Raw genomic sequence first — 16,520 nt, 5'->3', positions numbered from 1 at the left:
TTAGTTTTTTTAATTTTACATACTCAAACAAGGCAATTTCACAGACTTAACTATGTTTATGCAATGTACAGGTCTTTTAAATTTTTTTTTTAAATACAGGGCTTTTTATAGACTCTTAAGTTGTCATAAGATTTTGTTTACCAAGTGTTTGGCCAAAAAAGTGGTTTTCATATATTTAGAGCATCTAAAACATTTATTTATAATGTTAATATAAGAATACAAATGGGAAAGAGAATCAGTGCTAAGAGAAATTAAAATAAATATGAAGTATATCAATTATAAATTATCAATCATCAATCATTGAAATGGGGACGCCAATTAGGTGCGTATTCTAACCCAAATATGAGTGAAGAATGAGTGTAGAATGGTGTGAGATGATCTGTGTAGCTTTGTTACTGACTAAGATCAGCTGTTTCATTAGCCAGGACCATTTTTTAAAGCCCAATGATCAGGAACAGCTGTGTCCAGTTTCGAACCGTCACAAAGCTACTGACTTTTCTCAGGATCGAACCGGTGACCTTTTGATTAGTAGGCGAGCACTATAACCAATATAACTACTATAGAAAAGTTATGACCTAAAAATAAGTAGAAACACAGGGATTGAATGTCCAATTGGATTATTATAGAAATATTCTAGAGTTTATATTGAACATTGTAGTAAAATCTCCATAGACAAAAAAGGTAAAGATTCTTTTTGTATAGATTTTATAATGTTCTGTATAAACAGGAAACTCCAAATAATCATTTCCCAAAGTATAAGTATACATAAAATATACGAGCAACGGTTATGATGACCTACGGACATAAAAGATAAAAACATAAACCCAAAATGCAGGAAACGATCAGCAACAAACCCTGGTTAGCTGTTTGTGGTTATGTACCGTAACATTTGTTTATGAGTTTCTGTAGTTATAACCTTGCCAACTATATTGTCGTGGTTGAAACAATACCGGCAAAAACGTCTAATAAGACATAATGATCCTATCCTATAAGATATCGTATTTATGTAGGCATAGTTTTAAGAATTGTTATTTTGGGTAAACTGACCTTCTATGGTGACATTTAAAGTTATTTTATCATAACAAATTAACGAAATTTATACAATTCTATGAAAAAATACGACGGTATTTGAAAAATTAAAATTAAATTGATAAGATCCTTCAGTCTTAAATATTGCTATGTAATGAAGAGATGATGAGTCATCAATGTATAGACTTTTTTCTTGGTAAATGAAACTTACATTTTTACAATTTTTCGTAATGAAATAATGTTTTTTTATCGCAGGAGTTCAACGTGCCTTTTTCGTTGAAACTATGTTTGCTTATACAATTTTTTCACTAAAACTAGATAAATTAAGGTATACGGATCGAATTTAATACCATCTGAAAAATAGTATTTACCATCTTGCAGTGTTTGCAGACGCCAAATTGGGATTTTTGTCAATCTGTTTTTTGTCAATGTTTGGAGGTTAAATTTTGGGTTTCGTAATTTACTTACTACGAAATCCATGATTTTAACTGGTTATTAAATTTCTTTCGTTATATTTGTGGGCCTTATTATGTTTTTAAATATTAACTTTCGATTTGAAACACCTGACAGTACTACAGGTATTTAACCTTTTTATTTGTCAAAGATTGCGGATTTTGATAATAAAACGATCAAAATCCGCAACCTTTAACAAATAAAAAGGCACATGTTTTTTTGTAATAGTATTCTCTATATTGCTACCAGTAGCTTTTTTAAATTTGGACTTTATAAAAGCCATATTTTCATTTGTTGTTGATCATTAATTTTGCTTATTCTTTATATTAATATACATTTAATTACAATAACCAACACTAGAAGCCGGAATCAATGACATGATTATTCTTTTTTCAGCTTTGGATGGTTGTTGTTTGTTGCTATAATTTTAGTAAAAAATATAAAGTAATGGCTGCATATCAAATCCTACTTAATAATAAGCAGATGCTGGAAATTACAATACTTAGATTGCATGCTTGGACGGTTTGACAAAATGGATAACTTTAACTATTAAAGTGGGACATGTTTAATGTAGCGGTTTAATATTTATGTGGATTTTAGAGGCTCTAACCTTTTGGTAAAGTCGGATTTAATATCCCCTAGGGTTTGTAATGTTTGGTTGATGTATAGTTTATAATTACACTTTATAACGTATAAATTATCTTCAGGCAAAATATTTTATGCGTAAACCTGGTAACAGTAATATTACACGATTTGATGTAGGCTATACACACTAAAAAATCATTCCACAGATATAAAAAATACACAATTGGACATTTATTATGCATTCGGAAGCCCAATTAAAAAAAGGCCTGACAAAGTTTTTCCGAGGGAGAGTTAACTGTTTTAACTAAAAATACATTATTAAACTGACTGTACTTGATAAGGCAAAATATAGTATTATAAATTGGTATTTACAATCTAAACTTACCGCATTATTAAGCTTAATTTGTAAATCTGGAATTTATTGAAGTATCTGTCAGAAACCTTGCCTTTGGCTTATATGTCAGCAATTAGTCTTACGGAAATAAATTATTGTCGAGTTAAAATTAGTTTAGTATTTTTTTGAAATTGTTAAACAATATTTTGTTAAGTCAAAAACAAAATAAAACTATGCACCATAGACAAACTTATAAATGTACAGAAGAACGTCTCATTAAATTGTTTTAATGTTAATGTTTTTAATGTTATTAATTTGTTTTAAGAAAATATATGTGTATGATAGTAAATATATAAATACATTGAGATACTTTAAATCACATTTTAGCTAGATATCTTAACGTAAAAAAGCAAAATCCTGATTTATTTACTTGAAATAAGTAAATTATTATTTTTGAATTATGATTCCCCTAAAAACGAAAATTCATGAGATGCGAGACAAAAGTGAGAGACGGATATATGCACCTGTTGTTCCATATCACCACATGCCACGAGGTGTAATTTTGCTAATTTTGTTTTATTTTCATTTGACACTCATTGAAATATCTGTGGGCTGTGTTTCGAAGATTAGTTTACTAGTAAAACCACATTTATTAAAGTATTTCAAGACCAACAAATATCAGGATGCTGTTTTTTTTATATAAAAATATTAGCACAACAAAATGCATTAAAATAAAAAGAATTACAGGGTGTTTCCAAATTCTCTGGACATATTTTTGGACTTGTTTCTTGGGAAAAGAAAAACTTAAAATGCCATATAAGAATGGGTCTAAAATTCCTAGATTTCTGTTTGTTGGTCCATTTGTGATTTTTAAAACGTATTTTGTATCTTAAGCATTTTTAAAGATAGAAATTTCAAAATTTGTATAAATGTGTTCTTTAGTAGTTAAAATACCTTACAGAGTTTCGTTTCAATATCTCAAGCAGTTTCAATATGACGGCCATTTAAAATCTTTAATGCCAAATTTAATTAAAACCTTTAATATTAGGAAATAGTTTAACAAAGAGAAATATAGGCATTTTAGACCTATACTCATATGGCATTTTATGTTAGTCTAAGCCCAAGGAACAAGTCCACAAAATATATCCAGACAATTTGGAAACACCCTGTATTTAATTTCAAGATGTTTTGTTGTTTTGGTGATTAATAAAGTACTGTACCATGAAGTAAGGACACAAACAGGTCACATATATAAGCCAGTCTACTCTCTACAGTGACAATTAAACATGAAAAGCCGGTCTCGAAGAAGCAATATATCTAGCCAATCAACCCAAAACACTACCACTGAACTGCCATTTATGTTGGCTACCAAATAGTTTATTACTGTTCTAAGGAGAAAGAAGCATTCATCCCCATATAAAATGCCTTGAAATGTTTCAAATTGCTAAATTTACAACAAACTCCACATGATCTTTTAAGCACATGTGTTTCGTAATCGTAAACTATAAAATCTGTAAGTGTATAATGATTACAATAGTAGGGAAGAGTAAAATGATTCAACATGGTATACTGGTTGAATGCTAACTAATATATGTTATAGTAAAAATCTTATATCTTCATAAAAATGTTTACTTTTTAAAATTAATTCATATTTTTAAAAATATGTACAATAACATATAATCATGTGTTTTGGATTTTCATAAATAGTAGATATCAGTACAATGTTTACAAAAGCAAAACTGATACTGAAAGTTTGATACACAAATTAAAATCGCATGTCAATTTACAGTTAATATGTGCAACAGCTATTAAAAGTACAAAGCTCAATGAAGGTTATACGAATTACTGAAGGAAAGTTTAAAGTTGAAGGAAAGTTGTATCATACACTTGAAATTTGACACAAGCATGTAGAAAATAGGACAGGGTAAAATCATATTATGGTAAACTAATCGGTTTTAATATACAATACTTAGCAATTACTAAAACAAAACCACTCTATTTGACAAAATGTCAATATATAGAGTAAATTTGTTAATTCTTACGAAATAAAACCCCATATACGTATAAATAAAAATCTCTAGTGATAATTAATTTTGTAAAAGCAAAACAGCCTTCTTGGACATGCATTATGTTTGGAGATCGCAGATTGGGTTTGGTTTTAGAGATAACAATACAGTGCAGTCAGTCGAGATAATTCTCTAGTGAATTAATTGGTTTAGTCTAAACAATAGCGTTGGGATAGTAAGATTCAATTAAGATCTTTGACTTTCAAATGTTCTTCTTCAAATCATTATAAATGCCACATGTCCGATTTAATCTCTACAAACACCCTTTAACTTTTGTCTCATTTCGTTGAATATTGTATATCCAATATCATTTAAATATTGTATATTTTGTGGGTATATAAATTAATAAAACAAAAATTAAATGTAATTTTAAAAACAATCATTGAATCTCCTGTTTAAACATCAAAACTCGACACTTTTTAAACAAATAAAATGAAATCATACATGATTTAAATTTTAATAGTAATTTCAAAATACTTCGTTATGATTACCTAATGCTTTCCGTTCCGAAAGCATTTATCCATTTCTTTCCGGCTGCGTATACAAAATGATTTGCGAGGGGATACACTTTTATGTGGTTAGTAATATGCATTTAATCCGAAATGTACAAATAAATATACAAGTAGTAACCTTTTCTTGAAAGGTCCTTTACCCAATCGATAATTGTGTATATTAGATTGAATTTAAGTTAATAAAATTAGTCAAATCATAAGATTTTTTTTTTTTTTTTAGGTTGAGGAGGGAAAATGCTTTTACGCACACAGGTAGCCAGCCTGTAGTGTGAGACTCCTGAGTTTATCACAGACTACTCACTAAAAAACCCCCTCTACTCTGTCGGACACAGACCTGGAATTGTTTATCACATTACTTAAAGTCAGGCCAACATGTGACCTAAGCCCACAGGGCTCGCACCGTTTCTGGCATTATTTATTTTTTGACCTACACCGCATCCCGGTCGAGATCAAGCTTCTTGGCGCGGAGAACACCCTGGATGTAAAGTGACACACAGGTCCAATTGTCCTCACCCTCCATCATCATCGGTATGACTGTGTCCACCGACAGCAGTCCTACGAACTGTTGAGCCTCTAGGCGGGGCCTTTCCCAATGCTGGCAGTGGAAGAAAGTGTGTTCCACGTCATCGGGAATGCCTGGGCAGTATATGCAATCGGGTGACACGGCTTTGCCCATCCTGAACAGGTACGACCGGAAAAAGCCGTGACCCGTCAGAAATTGGGTGAGGTAGAAGTTCACCTCTCCGCACCGCCGATTAACCCAAGGTTGGACCTGTTGTATCAGTCGCCTGGTCCAGAGCCCCCTTGTCTCCTGTTCCCAGCTCTCCTGCCACAGCTGAAAAGTCCGGGTGCGTTCCTCAATTCTTGCCTGGTCCTCCCCACGGCGCTGATAAATTGCCTTCCTCTCCGCCGCCAAAAGTTTGACGGGGATGACTCCAGCAACCACCAGGACGGCGGGTTCGGACACTGTTCGATAGGCAGATGCTACCCTTAGTGCTGCCTGACGCTGCACTCGGGCGAGCCGCATCCTATATATCTCCTTATTGAGAGCGTCTGCCCAGACTTCCGCACCGTACAGGAGCACGGACTGGACCGCAGACATCAACAGCCTTCTGCGGCTGGACCGCGGACCTCCGACATTGGCCATTAACCGACTAAGGGAAGAAACCATTTTAGCGGCCTTGTCCGCCGTACGGGTGATCTGGTCTCGCCAGCTGAGCTTGCTGTCCACCATGACCCCAAGGTACTTTGCGGCTCGAGTGGTTTGGACTTCAACGTTCCCCACTATCAAAGGCACGATGGTGTCAATCCTCTTTTTAGTCAGAATCACAGTCTCAGTTTTGCTCAGAGCGAGCGAGAGACCATGTTCTGCCATCCATGCGTTAATGGTTCGCATGACTCGATTTAGTTTCAGCTGGGCAAGCTCAATGCTACGTGCAGCTATTAAAGCCGCAACGTCATCTGCATACCCAACTAGGACAGTTTCCTCAGGCATCTCGGATCTCAAGAAGCTTTCGTAGGCGACGTTCCAGAGGTCCGGGCCCAGTATGGATCCTTGAGCAGCACCAGAAGTTACATCCATCGTCCTGGAGCCTTCTCTAGTGTCGTAAATGATGAGGCGGTACCGGAGGTAGTCCTCTATCATGCGCATGAGGTATGCCGGGACGTGGAAAGTGTTCTCCAGTGCGTCCAGCATATCGCACCACCTCGCGGAATTAAATGCGTTTCGCACATCAAGTGTTACAAGCAGCACAACCTGACTAGAATAGTTGTTAAACTCCTCAGCTCTCATTACGGCTCGCTTTACCTCCTCAATAGCGTCAACCGTTGACCGTCCCTTCCTGAAGCCGTACTGACGAGGGGATAGATTTCCTGCAGCAACCACGGCTGAATTCAGTCGGAAACAGATCAACTTTTCCAAGACTTTCCCAGCAGTGTCCAACATACAGAGAGGTCTGTAAGAGGAGGGTAGGTCTGGGTTTCCTTTTCCCTTCCCCACGAGCACAAGCCTAGCTGTTTTCCAGCAGAAGGGAAACTTCCCCTCGGCCAGACAGGCATTGTACGTGCTCAAAAAGATTTGTGGATTTATTGAAAAGACTTTCTTCAGGGCCTCACCAGGTACCCCATCCGGTCCAGGAGCCTTGTTGTTCTTCAGGGATAGAACGGCCGCCTCCAACTCCTCGAGACTGAAAAGCGGTACGTCGTCCACCCTTCCGAACTCCCGCAATGGGCGCAGTGTGTGAGTCGGGAAAAGGGACTTTACAATCCTCTCCATAGAGGCCCCGTCCATAACGGAAGGTGGAGAGCGGGTGCCAAGCTTCTTGGTTACTATCTTGTAACCCAGGCCCCACGGATCGGAATCGACATCGTCCCTTAATTTCTCCCAGCAACTGCGTTTGCTCCGGTTAATGGCCCGGCGAAGAGACTTCCTAGCCACCTTGTAAGCGTCAGACTTAAGACGTCTATCTTCAGGTTCTCTGGCCCTGGTAGCAAGACGTCTGGCTCTCAATGCTGCCCGTCGCAGTTCTGCGATCTCGGTTGTCCACCAGTACACAGGTCGCTTATCGCACCGGGATCTCCTGCAAGGCATTGACTCTTCGCAGGCCGAGACTATCAACCTCATCAATGATGTAACTGATGTCTCTGCGTGAGCCACGCCAGATGCAGCAGGTACCACTGGCTCTCCCCGTAGTATGACTTCGGTGAATTTGGCCACGTCCAGCTTTTTGGTGTTCTACCGAACGGGCACCTGCCGAGACACGGTAGCTTGTCTCTGATGACTATCCATGACATCAAAAATGATGTACTGGTGGTCACTGGCCGTATAATCCTCTAGGACTCTCCAGGCTCGTATCCTCGGCAAGAGGGACTCAGATACAAGCGTGATGTCTGGGGTCGTTCCCCTCATTCCGGGACGCTGGAAAGTTGGCGTGTTGCCCTCGTTTATGACAACAAGTCCAGCCCTGGCAGCAAAGTCCAGGATGTACTTCCCCCGGGAATTAGTGAGAGTCATTCCCCACTCGACAGCCCTAGCATTGAAATCCCCCACCACGACAACGTGCCCGGCGGTATCGCGCACGCTCTCTTCCAGGCGGTCTATCTTTCCACGAAAGTCACGGATAGCCTCGTTGGGGGTGAGGTATACACTAAAGTAAGTGACATCCCCGCACCGGACCCAAACGAATCCTCGGCCCTTCGCGTGACTCCTCACCTGCACTTTAGCTGTATTACGAACCCAGAACGCAGCAGTACCAAGTGTATCGGGAAACCAAAGAGATGGGTCCCTGTCCCGGTACTGGTACTGTTCGCTGACCAAGAGCATGTCAACACCGTGTTCGAGGGCAAGCTGACTGAGAAGTGCATCAGCCGTCCTGGATCGATCTACATTGCACTGGAGGATCCTTATCTTCGTGGTTGGGCTTTCGCTTGTTGTAATGCGCCTTTAAATGCACTGCACTGCCCAGACCCAGCTATATGTTTAGCGTTTTTATCATTGAGGCCTTTCTCCTTACAGAGGAAACGGGTCTCAACTTTACAGTCCCTACGAGTGTGACCCACCTCCCCAGGAACCGAAGGCAGTTCTTGCCTCGGTCGGGCCCTTCGCAGTTTCGGGAGGAATGGCCGAAATCAAGGCATTTAAAACACCTCGTTACTTCCACCCTCCGTCTCAACCTGCAATTAACCCATCCAACCCTCAAATGCTGGAGTGCCAGAACCTTACTGGCGTTTGCGTCTGCCATTTCGGCGACCGCCATCCGCTGTTGACTCCGGTTTGGTTTCGTGAGCCACACCCTCAGACTAGCCGTTTGTCCGGCAAGCTCGGGGACAGCTTTTTTTAGGGCATCAATGACGTCATCCTCCGTTGACACACAATCCATATCCCGAACCTCGACGGACGTCTTGGGTTCGAGAGCACGAACGGTGCCCTGACCTTCCACAGCTGCCTTTAGTTCGGCAGCAAAGGCGGCTTTATCTTTAGACTTACCCAGTTCGAGGAGGACGTCCCCGTCCCGGGTTTGTCTAATCGACCGTACAACCGTGTCGGTTTGCTCTGGCTTAGCCTTGGCCTTGATAACACCCAAGACTTCGGCGAATGATCTTCCCTCCAAAGGCTTGACCAAAATTGCCTCAGTCCTGGGCTTTTTGGGCCGCGACTTTTTAGCGAGTGCCGAGCCAGGCACAGCTTGGGCCACGCCAGTCGACTGCGCCCTCACTGCCACATATGTCTTGGAGCCGACTTCCGCGTGCCTCAATTTCCTCTTCTCCTTTTTCGTAAGGCGCTTTTCCCACGCAGTCCCAGATGGTGTTTCTACGACTGACCCCTTTCGGGAGCTACCCTCAATGGGTGTCGCAGGTTGCTGTGGCTGTTGAGATTTCGCTGGAGCGGCAACTACGTCAGAGAAGGACCTAGAAGTCTGGGTCGCCTTGACCTTAACTTTAGGCTTTGCTGTATGAACAACCTCTTCTCTTTTTGGAGGGCTTTCTGATGTAGGCCTCTTGCGTTTCTTGGAAGGTCGCGCATTGTCGTCAGGTAGGGACACCACCTTCTCGGCGATCCTTTCCATGGCCACCTTGCTCACCAGCCGGCAGGCGAAGACAAAACCAAGGTCGTCCTCGAGCTTAGCCACACCATTTTTAACCACTTGGTTAACTCCTCTCTGCGTCTTAAAGGTTTCAAGCATTGCCTTTATGGTCTGCTTCATGTTTCGAAGCCGGTTTTCAATGTCCTTTTCTGCGTCGAGATATTGCTGACGCAGAAGTACCATTCCCGACACTTCCAAATCTAACGCTGCTGTTAGGGATTCCTCCGGCATCCCTTCACCAGACTTAGGGGGTGGTCCACCGTTTCCTTCTCCACTTGTCAAGGGAGATCCCAAAGTCAAGTCCTTTGTACACCTGAAAGATGCAGGTGGAGGGGACGTCTTCACGCCTTTCAATGTTGGCGATCTCTGGACCTTGGAGCTTCGTCCAAAAGGGTCTCGCTCTACTTCCGACTTCTTTTCTTGCTCATTCGAGCTACTTATCAAAGATGTGTTCAGGGTATTTGTTATAAAAGCCATCTTGTGTTTACCAGCGCATCGTGCGGCAAGGGGCGGCCCGGAATAGTCAGGAACTGGTATACCCTCGGGGACAGCGCCCCTACCCCAGTTCCCCGAGGCCCAACCTCCGTTTTCCCAGCACCGGATACCTGACGTGCCAGGGGTCACCCGTCACAATGTAGAGCCCGACCTCTACATCCATGCCGCACTCCCTGACCAAGGACCGAAGTGGCTGGCTTCTCACGACTCACTGAGAATACCCATCGGCAGTGCAGAGCACACATCAACCCCTGCAAACACAACAGGGGCACTCCCAAGGACTCCCAGTCGGTCACCCTTTTAGTCACCTCTTACGACAAGCCCGGGAAGGCTGCGGTTCTATTCTAACCCCGAAACCGCAGGGGGGTTTAATATCATAAGATAAGGTCGATAATAGTATAACAATAACAGTAAATTAACGACAGGAAGTAAAATACCAACTTCAACGGTCATCCGGAAAGGCCTTACGTAAGATAAATTAAATTATTTTGATTTATGGACCTTTATCTGCTAACTTTTATAATTAAGGTATTCGTCTTTTACTGCTGTTCTTATGTGCAGGATAATAAAATAGTTAGCAAATGTCGTCCCTTATATGTTTCAAACTTAAGTAGATAACTTTTTAGCACACAATTTTAACCTTCAAAACTGCTGTAAGAAATTTTCTTTTAGTTTGACAAACAAGTAATTTTGTCAATAAATTGAAACATCACTGGATACAAAAAAGTTAAGTGTTGAAACGTAAAACTTTTAAAAGTATTTAACTTCTTCGATGCCACAGCAGCTCTTGGAGCTGTCAAGTGAAAGGATTTTGTTAAAGACTTTTGACAGTGTTTTAAAGTCAGTTTATAGACGAACTTAGTAATATTTTTTCTCTTCTTATTATTTACCGTTTTATTTTTTAAGTATGAATAGAAAATATTTCAAAATTGCATGGGAAAATAATAAAAGCTGATACTGTAACATTATGTTTTTGTTGGATTACTGAGCTCTTGAAACGTGGCTGCAATAAGTAACAAGAGGAAGCAATATAATTTCGAATCTGGCTTTGGAGATTGATAAATATAGGATTACGTATCACATTTGTGAGTATAATTAGTCTCAAAATATATACAATTTTCTTGTTTATTTTATTTTCTTTAAGGAAATAAATGTATTAATACATGTTTATAAATGTAATAGGCAACAGACTATACTAGGTTATTCACCACTACATGAATCAAAGGTATTGTTTTCTCTTTGAAATTCATCACGCTTATGGCTTATCGTAACACCTGTATTTACTTCATCGCAATACACAGTTCTTAATAATGGGATTTTACAGCCTTGGTAATAAATTTTGTCGTAGAAGATAAAACATTACAATACCATTTAACTGAGGAATATAAAACAAATATAATAACCAAGGAATATAATAACCTGAGAGTCCAAGAAGAAATGAATTATAACATAAGATCAACCGATTGGTAAAAACAACTTTTATATCTATGGGTGATGTAGTAAGATAAAAATATAAAGGAAATAGACCTCTTCCGAGCAACAAAGCATCTTTATAGAATGACAACGTTATACAAGCCGATTGAATACGACGTAGTTTGTTTCCGATCCGATGACGGTGCGCTATCCTCTATCGTATGTGTCGTTCGGTGAAACATTTTAATGAGACTATAACATTTATGGTTATTTTAATGCCTAAATTTCAATAAAAGAAAAGATTAACAAGGTTTTCAAAAATATATTTATAAAATAATTAGGCTATACAAAATTTGCAATGGCACTCCATGTACTAGAACAGAAAACGTTAATTTGAACGTGTAATAAATGGTCATCATGCTGAAATTAGGTCCGTGTTTCCATAAGAATATGAAACATGTATTCTTTCCAAGTATAAAAAGGGATAAAACTAAAATTTTTGTTGTGGGTTTCACTAATGTCAATCGTAATAAGACGACTACGCATTATAGTTAGTAAATAATAAGATGTTATTTCCTAACGTATAAAAAAATCAAGAAAATTATTCTGAATGTGAGAAAACAATGTCGGGATCTATGTCCAATGATATGATGAAATAAAATATCCTTAAAACTGGATAGTACAAAAAACACTTTTAGTATTTAGAAAATATGTGAATGTATTTTGAAAAAAAAATTCAATAAGCAATTCTTTGCTTTAATATTTGTCCATTACTAGAGTCTCAAACTACGAGTACTTGAAATTTAATTGCTTCTTCTTCTTGTTATGTCAGCCGAGTTTCAATAGATGATCATTGTTCTAAAGGTATCTAGATAAACATGTGCAGAAAATTTGTAAAAAAGAACATTTTCTTGACTGTTCTTATATATTATATATCTGTATTGTTTCTGTTTCTACAAATAGTGTAAACATATTAAGGTATTCATTTTATGCACATTAATTTATTTTATTCATATTAAATTTATCTGTGAAATCCCATATATAATATGAGTAAAGTTCGAATACTTGTTAGTTCGATCTCGGAATTGGCACATATAAACACTTGTATACTTACGGTAAAACTAAGTTCTGTTTCAAAAACAAGTTCTAGGCCTGTGTTATATCCAGGAAAAATGTATTATCGCCATAATATGCGTATAAACTTTGGAGAATTAAACATGAGCTTTATGGGACGCCCTTCCGCCATGTTTTGTTTTGTTTACTTTTTAAGACTTAAAATTTTTTGGTGTACTTCAAGACAGAGAGAAAGAGAACGATTTTGCTTGCTCCTGTTCATTCATAGAGTAATTTATTCATAAGTATTTTTACATTATAAGTCATAATTCTAAACATTTCAGGGTAATAAGTGTCTAATCCAACACCAACTTATAACAAAATTATTCATCTTACTTTTCATGCAGTTTTACTAGCATTTTGTATGGCTCACAATGTGAATTTCTACCCGATAAAATTCTAAAATGTGTTTCACGATTCGATGATGGAAAACAGTATGAAAACTTGTAATATTTGATTGAATGTAATCTCACTATGCAAAACCTATTATATAATCAATGTTTGCCAATTAAAATAGAAATAAACACATTTATGCTGATAAGTATAAACCAGACTAAATTAGTTTTTATCAAAAATAGTCGTGGGCTTTAAATTTCTTCATGGTAATTTTTGATGACGCATCGATAGATTATAGGTAGTAAAATAATAATATGGAGGTCGCATACGAAGCTTCCTAGTAGTGTTTTTGTTTGTTGTAACATAAATCATTTTGACAAATAGCCCAGTCACCAAGCACCAAGGGAAGCGTATATGTCAAGAGCTTTTATTAAACAAACCACAGAACTGTAAAGTTTCACCTCAAATGGATGACAGATCATGTGCTCAAGTATTGTGTAACCATGCATGTTACTGGTAATACATGGCTTACAAATAACAATCGGTCATGTTGTATATAAAAAACAAATTTAAATTTTTTACCAAAATTACAACTTGCTTAAAATAGATTACACAGCAAAAGTGCAATTTCGTTTGTAAATTCTGATTTTGTTACCTTCTATATTCTTTTTGCTATAAGTTTTTTATTGTTTTCAAGCTAAATAATGTAATGGTATGTTAAAGATGTGATATTGACTATACTCGGTTTAAAACTAGATATTTTTTAGTATTTGTCCCGAATGTTTGATATTCCTAATAACTTCTTTGAATCATGTAGTTATATATAGATACTATATATTCACAGACAATGAAAAAAAAAAAATTAACCAGCACCTTATTTTAGTCCCATGACCTAGTGCATTTAATTCAATTAAAATAAATTAAATATATTGGTTAACTTACGGAAATCAGCTAAATTAATGTACCTGTAAAAGAAAAGACATGTTAACTCTTTCTAAAAAATATTTGATTGACTGGTTTTATCAAACTAGTTTATGTTGGTATGGTTTTATACATACAGTATATCATTATCGTCACCCAACAACCATAACAAACAACATCCTTACCAAACACATAGTGAAAAAGATAAACAAACGAGACTATTGCAAATTATGTAAAAAATAACTCTTGTTGTACTCGTTTTGTAAAAAAATGTTTTTATTGATGGAATGTTACCTAATTATAAATTATTATTTTCTCTGAACCTGTCATATTTCTTTTTTATGTTGGTAATATCCTTTACGAATACATGTTTTGAACAAAGAAAAGTAATTTGAAAATCATATATTTCCACAATTTATTAGAAGCCATACAGATAATATATGCTGTAAAATGCAACAACAGCTATGTTTTCATCTTAGTTCAGGTGCGGTAAGTCTCAAGTTCTACTGTGAATTATGTTTCGTGATTAATCCTTTCTGTCTGAAACTCCTGCTTCCGCAACAAGAGGCTATAATTCAAAAAGTTTATGTATGATAAAATATTATAGTTATTTTATATATTAGTAGAGTATTTAAAAAAAAAGGTATAAAGGGTTAATAAATTAAAAGGGCCGCTGTATTACGTAAGTTATGAAAGTCCTGAACTGCCTTAAATGTATGTAGGGGCTAGTTATTTGTCGGCTAAGGATTTCAATTTAATAAAACCCCCCCCACCCAAAAAAATCAAAACTAAAACCCAATATACAACAGAATACAGCAAAAAAAAAAATGCTGGATAAATGGAAACATGTTTTAATTTAATTAATCAATTATTAAGAATATTTTTTTATTGGACAATGCACCTAAAACAATGTAACGATTAAAGTTTTCATTTTATCTTAATGACGTGATGATAATCATGCCTATATGACAAAACAAAAATCAGCCTGCAGAAGTTATTTATATTTTTAAAACAATGAAATTCGAATACCTACCATTAGTTTCTGTAGAATAGGTTTCAATCGATGGTATATTTTATAATGTGGGTTAAATAGTCAAAGCATTTGTAATTTGTATATTTGTAATCACGATCAATGATTGCAATCTAGATTGCTAGATCGATCAATCTATGTACTTTTTTTTACATCCTAAGTAAAAAAAAAAAAACTCTAAACAGTAGAATCAGCATAAACTTTTTACATATGATGGGGAAAGGGTAAATTAAGATTACCCTTTGATAACAAGGGTAGTTCATTAATTTGAACTTATATCGATGATAATAGTAAGGACCGTTTCATTATCAACAAAATATCATGAACTTAAAGCACAATGTTAAAGCAAAAAATTAATAAATATAAGAAAAAATCATCGTTGGTAAAGGTTTTATATATTTTGTTACATCAATTAATATTTTAAATACTTACTTTTAATTGAAATGGTGACCATACTTTCGAGTAGGTACTTTAAGCCAAGTTATGAATGGAGATCAGTGTAGGAAAAGATCTTGTAGTCTTGTTACTAAGGCCGACATGTTTCTTAGAGAAGATTGTTAATACGAGTACAATGAATGAATGAATGAATGAATGACTTATTCCGTTAAATTTGCTACAAAGTGCTAATGTTTACATTTTTTACTATAACTATTGAGTTTACAATATAAAATAATCAAGAAAACAGAAACAAAAAAATAACAAAGCTGTGAACTTAATGTTTAATTATAAAAAAAATAGCAAAACGAACGAACATAATAAATTTATAATATTGTAGGTAATTTTTATTAATTTATATTAATTTAACAGCCAATGATAACTAAGGGACCTACAGTTTATAGTGGAATCAGAACCACATCTTAGCCTTACAATTTTTGAATTGGTTTAACTATCATGATACTAACTCGAAACACATACACTTTTTTATTCAATTACTTAAGTGTAATTAAGAATTATGTTGTTGCATTTGCATTAATTATTTGACTGTATATACATAAATATTGTTGAAAATTAACTAATTAAATCTACATTGGGTTAGAATTAATCTAATAATCTATTTTAGTTGAAAGGTAAAATAACATATACCAGCTTAAATATGACATATGATTGGTATTTTCAGTAATAATGTGATTTTTAATTTTAAAATATATTTAATTTCTCTACTGCTACGAATCAATATTACAAGGAAATGGCGAAGTTTTAACTTTAAAAGTTCCTAATTTAACCCATGACATGCTATGTGAACAATTTCGGTTAGCCGTTTAAAAATTGTTTTATACTATCAGTTGATAATTTGTCTTGCCCAGAGGTAGTTGTGCCTTGGTTTATATTCTAGAAGCTCTATAGGAAAAAAGCCAATGATAATTTGTATATCTATTGTTTCTTTAAGAAATTAAAAGTCGACACAACCAGAAACCCATGAGTCATGGTCCAATAAAATGTTCTGCGAAACGGCCAAGACGTGGACAGCTTACTGTCTTCTGTTTATTGTCTTCAGAAACAAACGACGTCGTATTCAACTGGCTTGTATAACGTCTTATCGTTAAAGAAACGATTCTGTAACTCAGTTTACGCTAGTGTAAATAAAGAGACTTAGAATAACGTAAAACTTCAAAATGCATCACCTAGCTTTTTGCACCTTTTTCTACTAAC

The 16,520-nt window shown here is 36.4% G+C and overlaps 1 protein-coding gene across 4 annotated transcripts in view; it reads right to left on the bottom strand.

Moving 5' to 3' along the window:
• The window catches only part of LOC128996837 (very low-density lipoprotein receptor-like), a 335,698-nt gene that overhangs the window by 133,266 nt on the left and 185,912 nt on the right, over positions 1-16,520 (bottom strand). The window lies entirely within an intron of this gene.

Source organism: Macrosteles quadrilineatus, unplaced genomic scaffold (assembly GCF_028750875.1).
Source record: "Macrosteles quadrilineatus isolate MER2022 unplaced genomic scaffold, UCM_ALF_1.0 Scaffold_6__1_contigs__length_79288215, whole genome shotgun sequence".
NCBI classification, from domain to species: domain Eukaryota; kingdom Metazoa; phylum Arthropoda; class Insecta; order Hemiptera; family Cicadellidae; genus Macrosteles; species Macrosteles quadrilineatus.
This window is presented reverse-complemented; position numbering and strand designations above follow the sequence as displayed.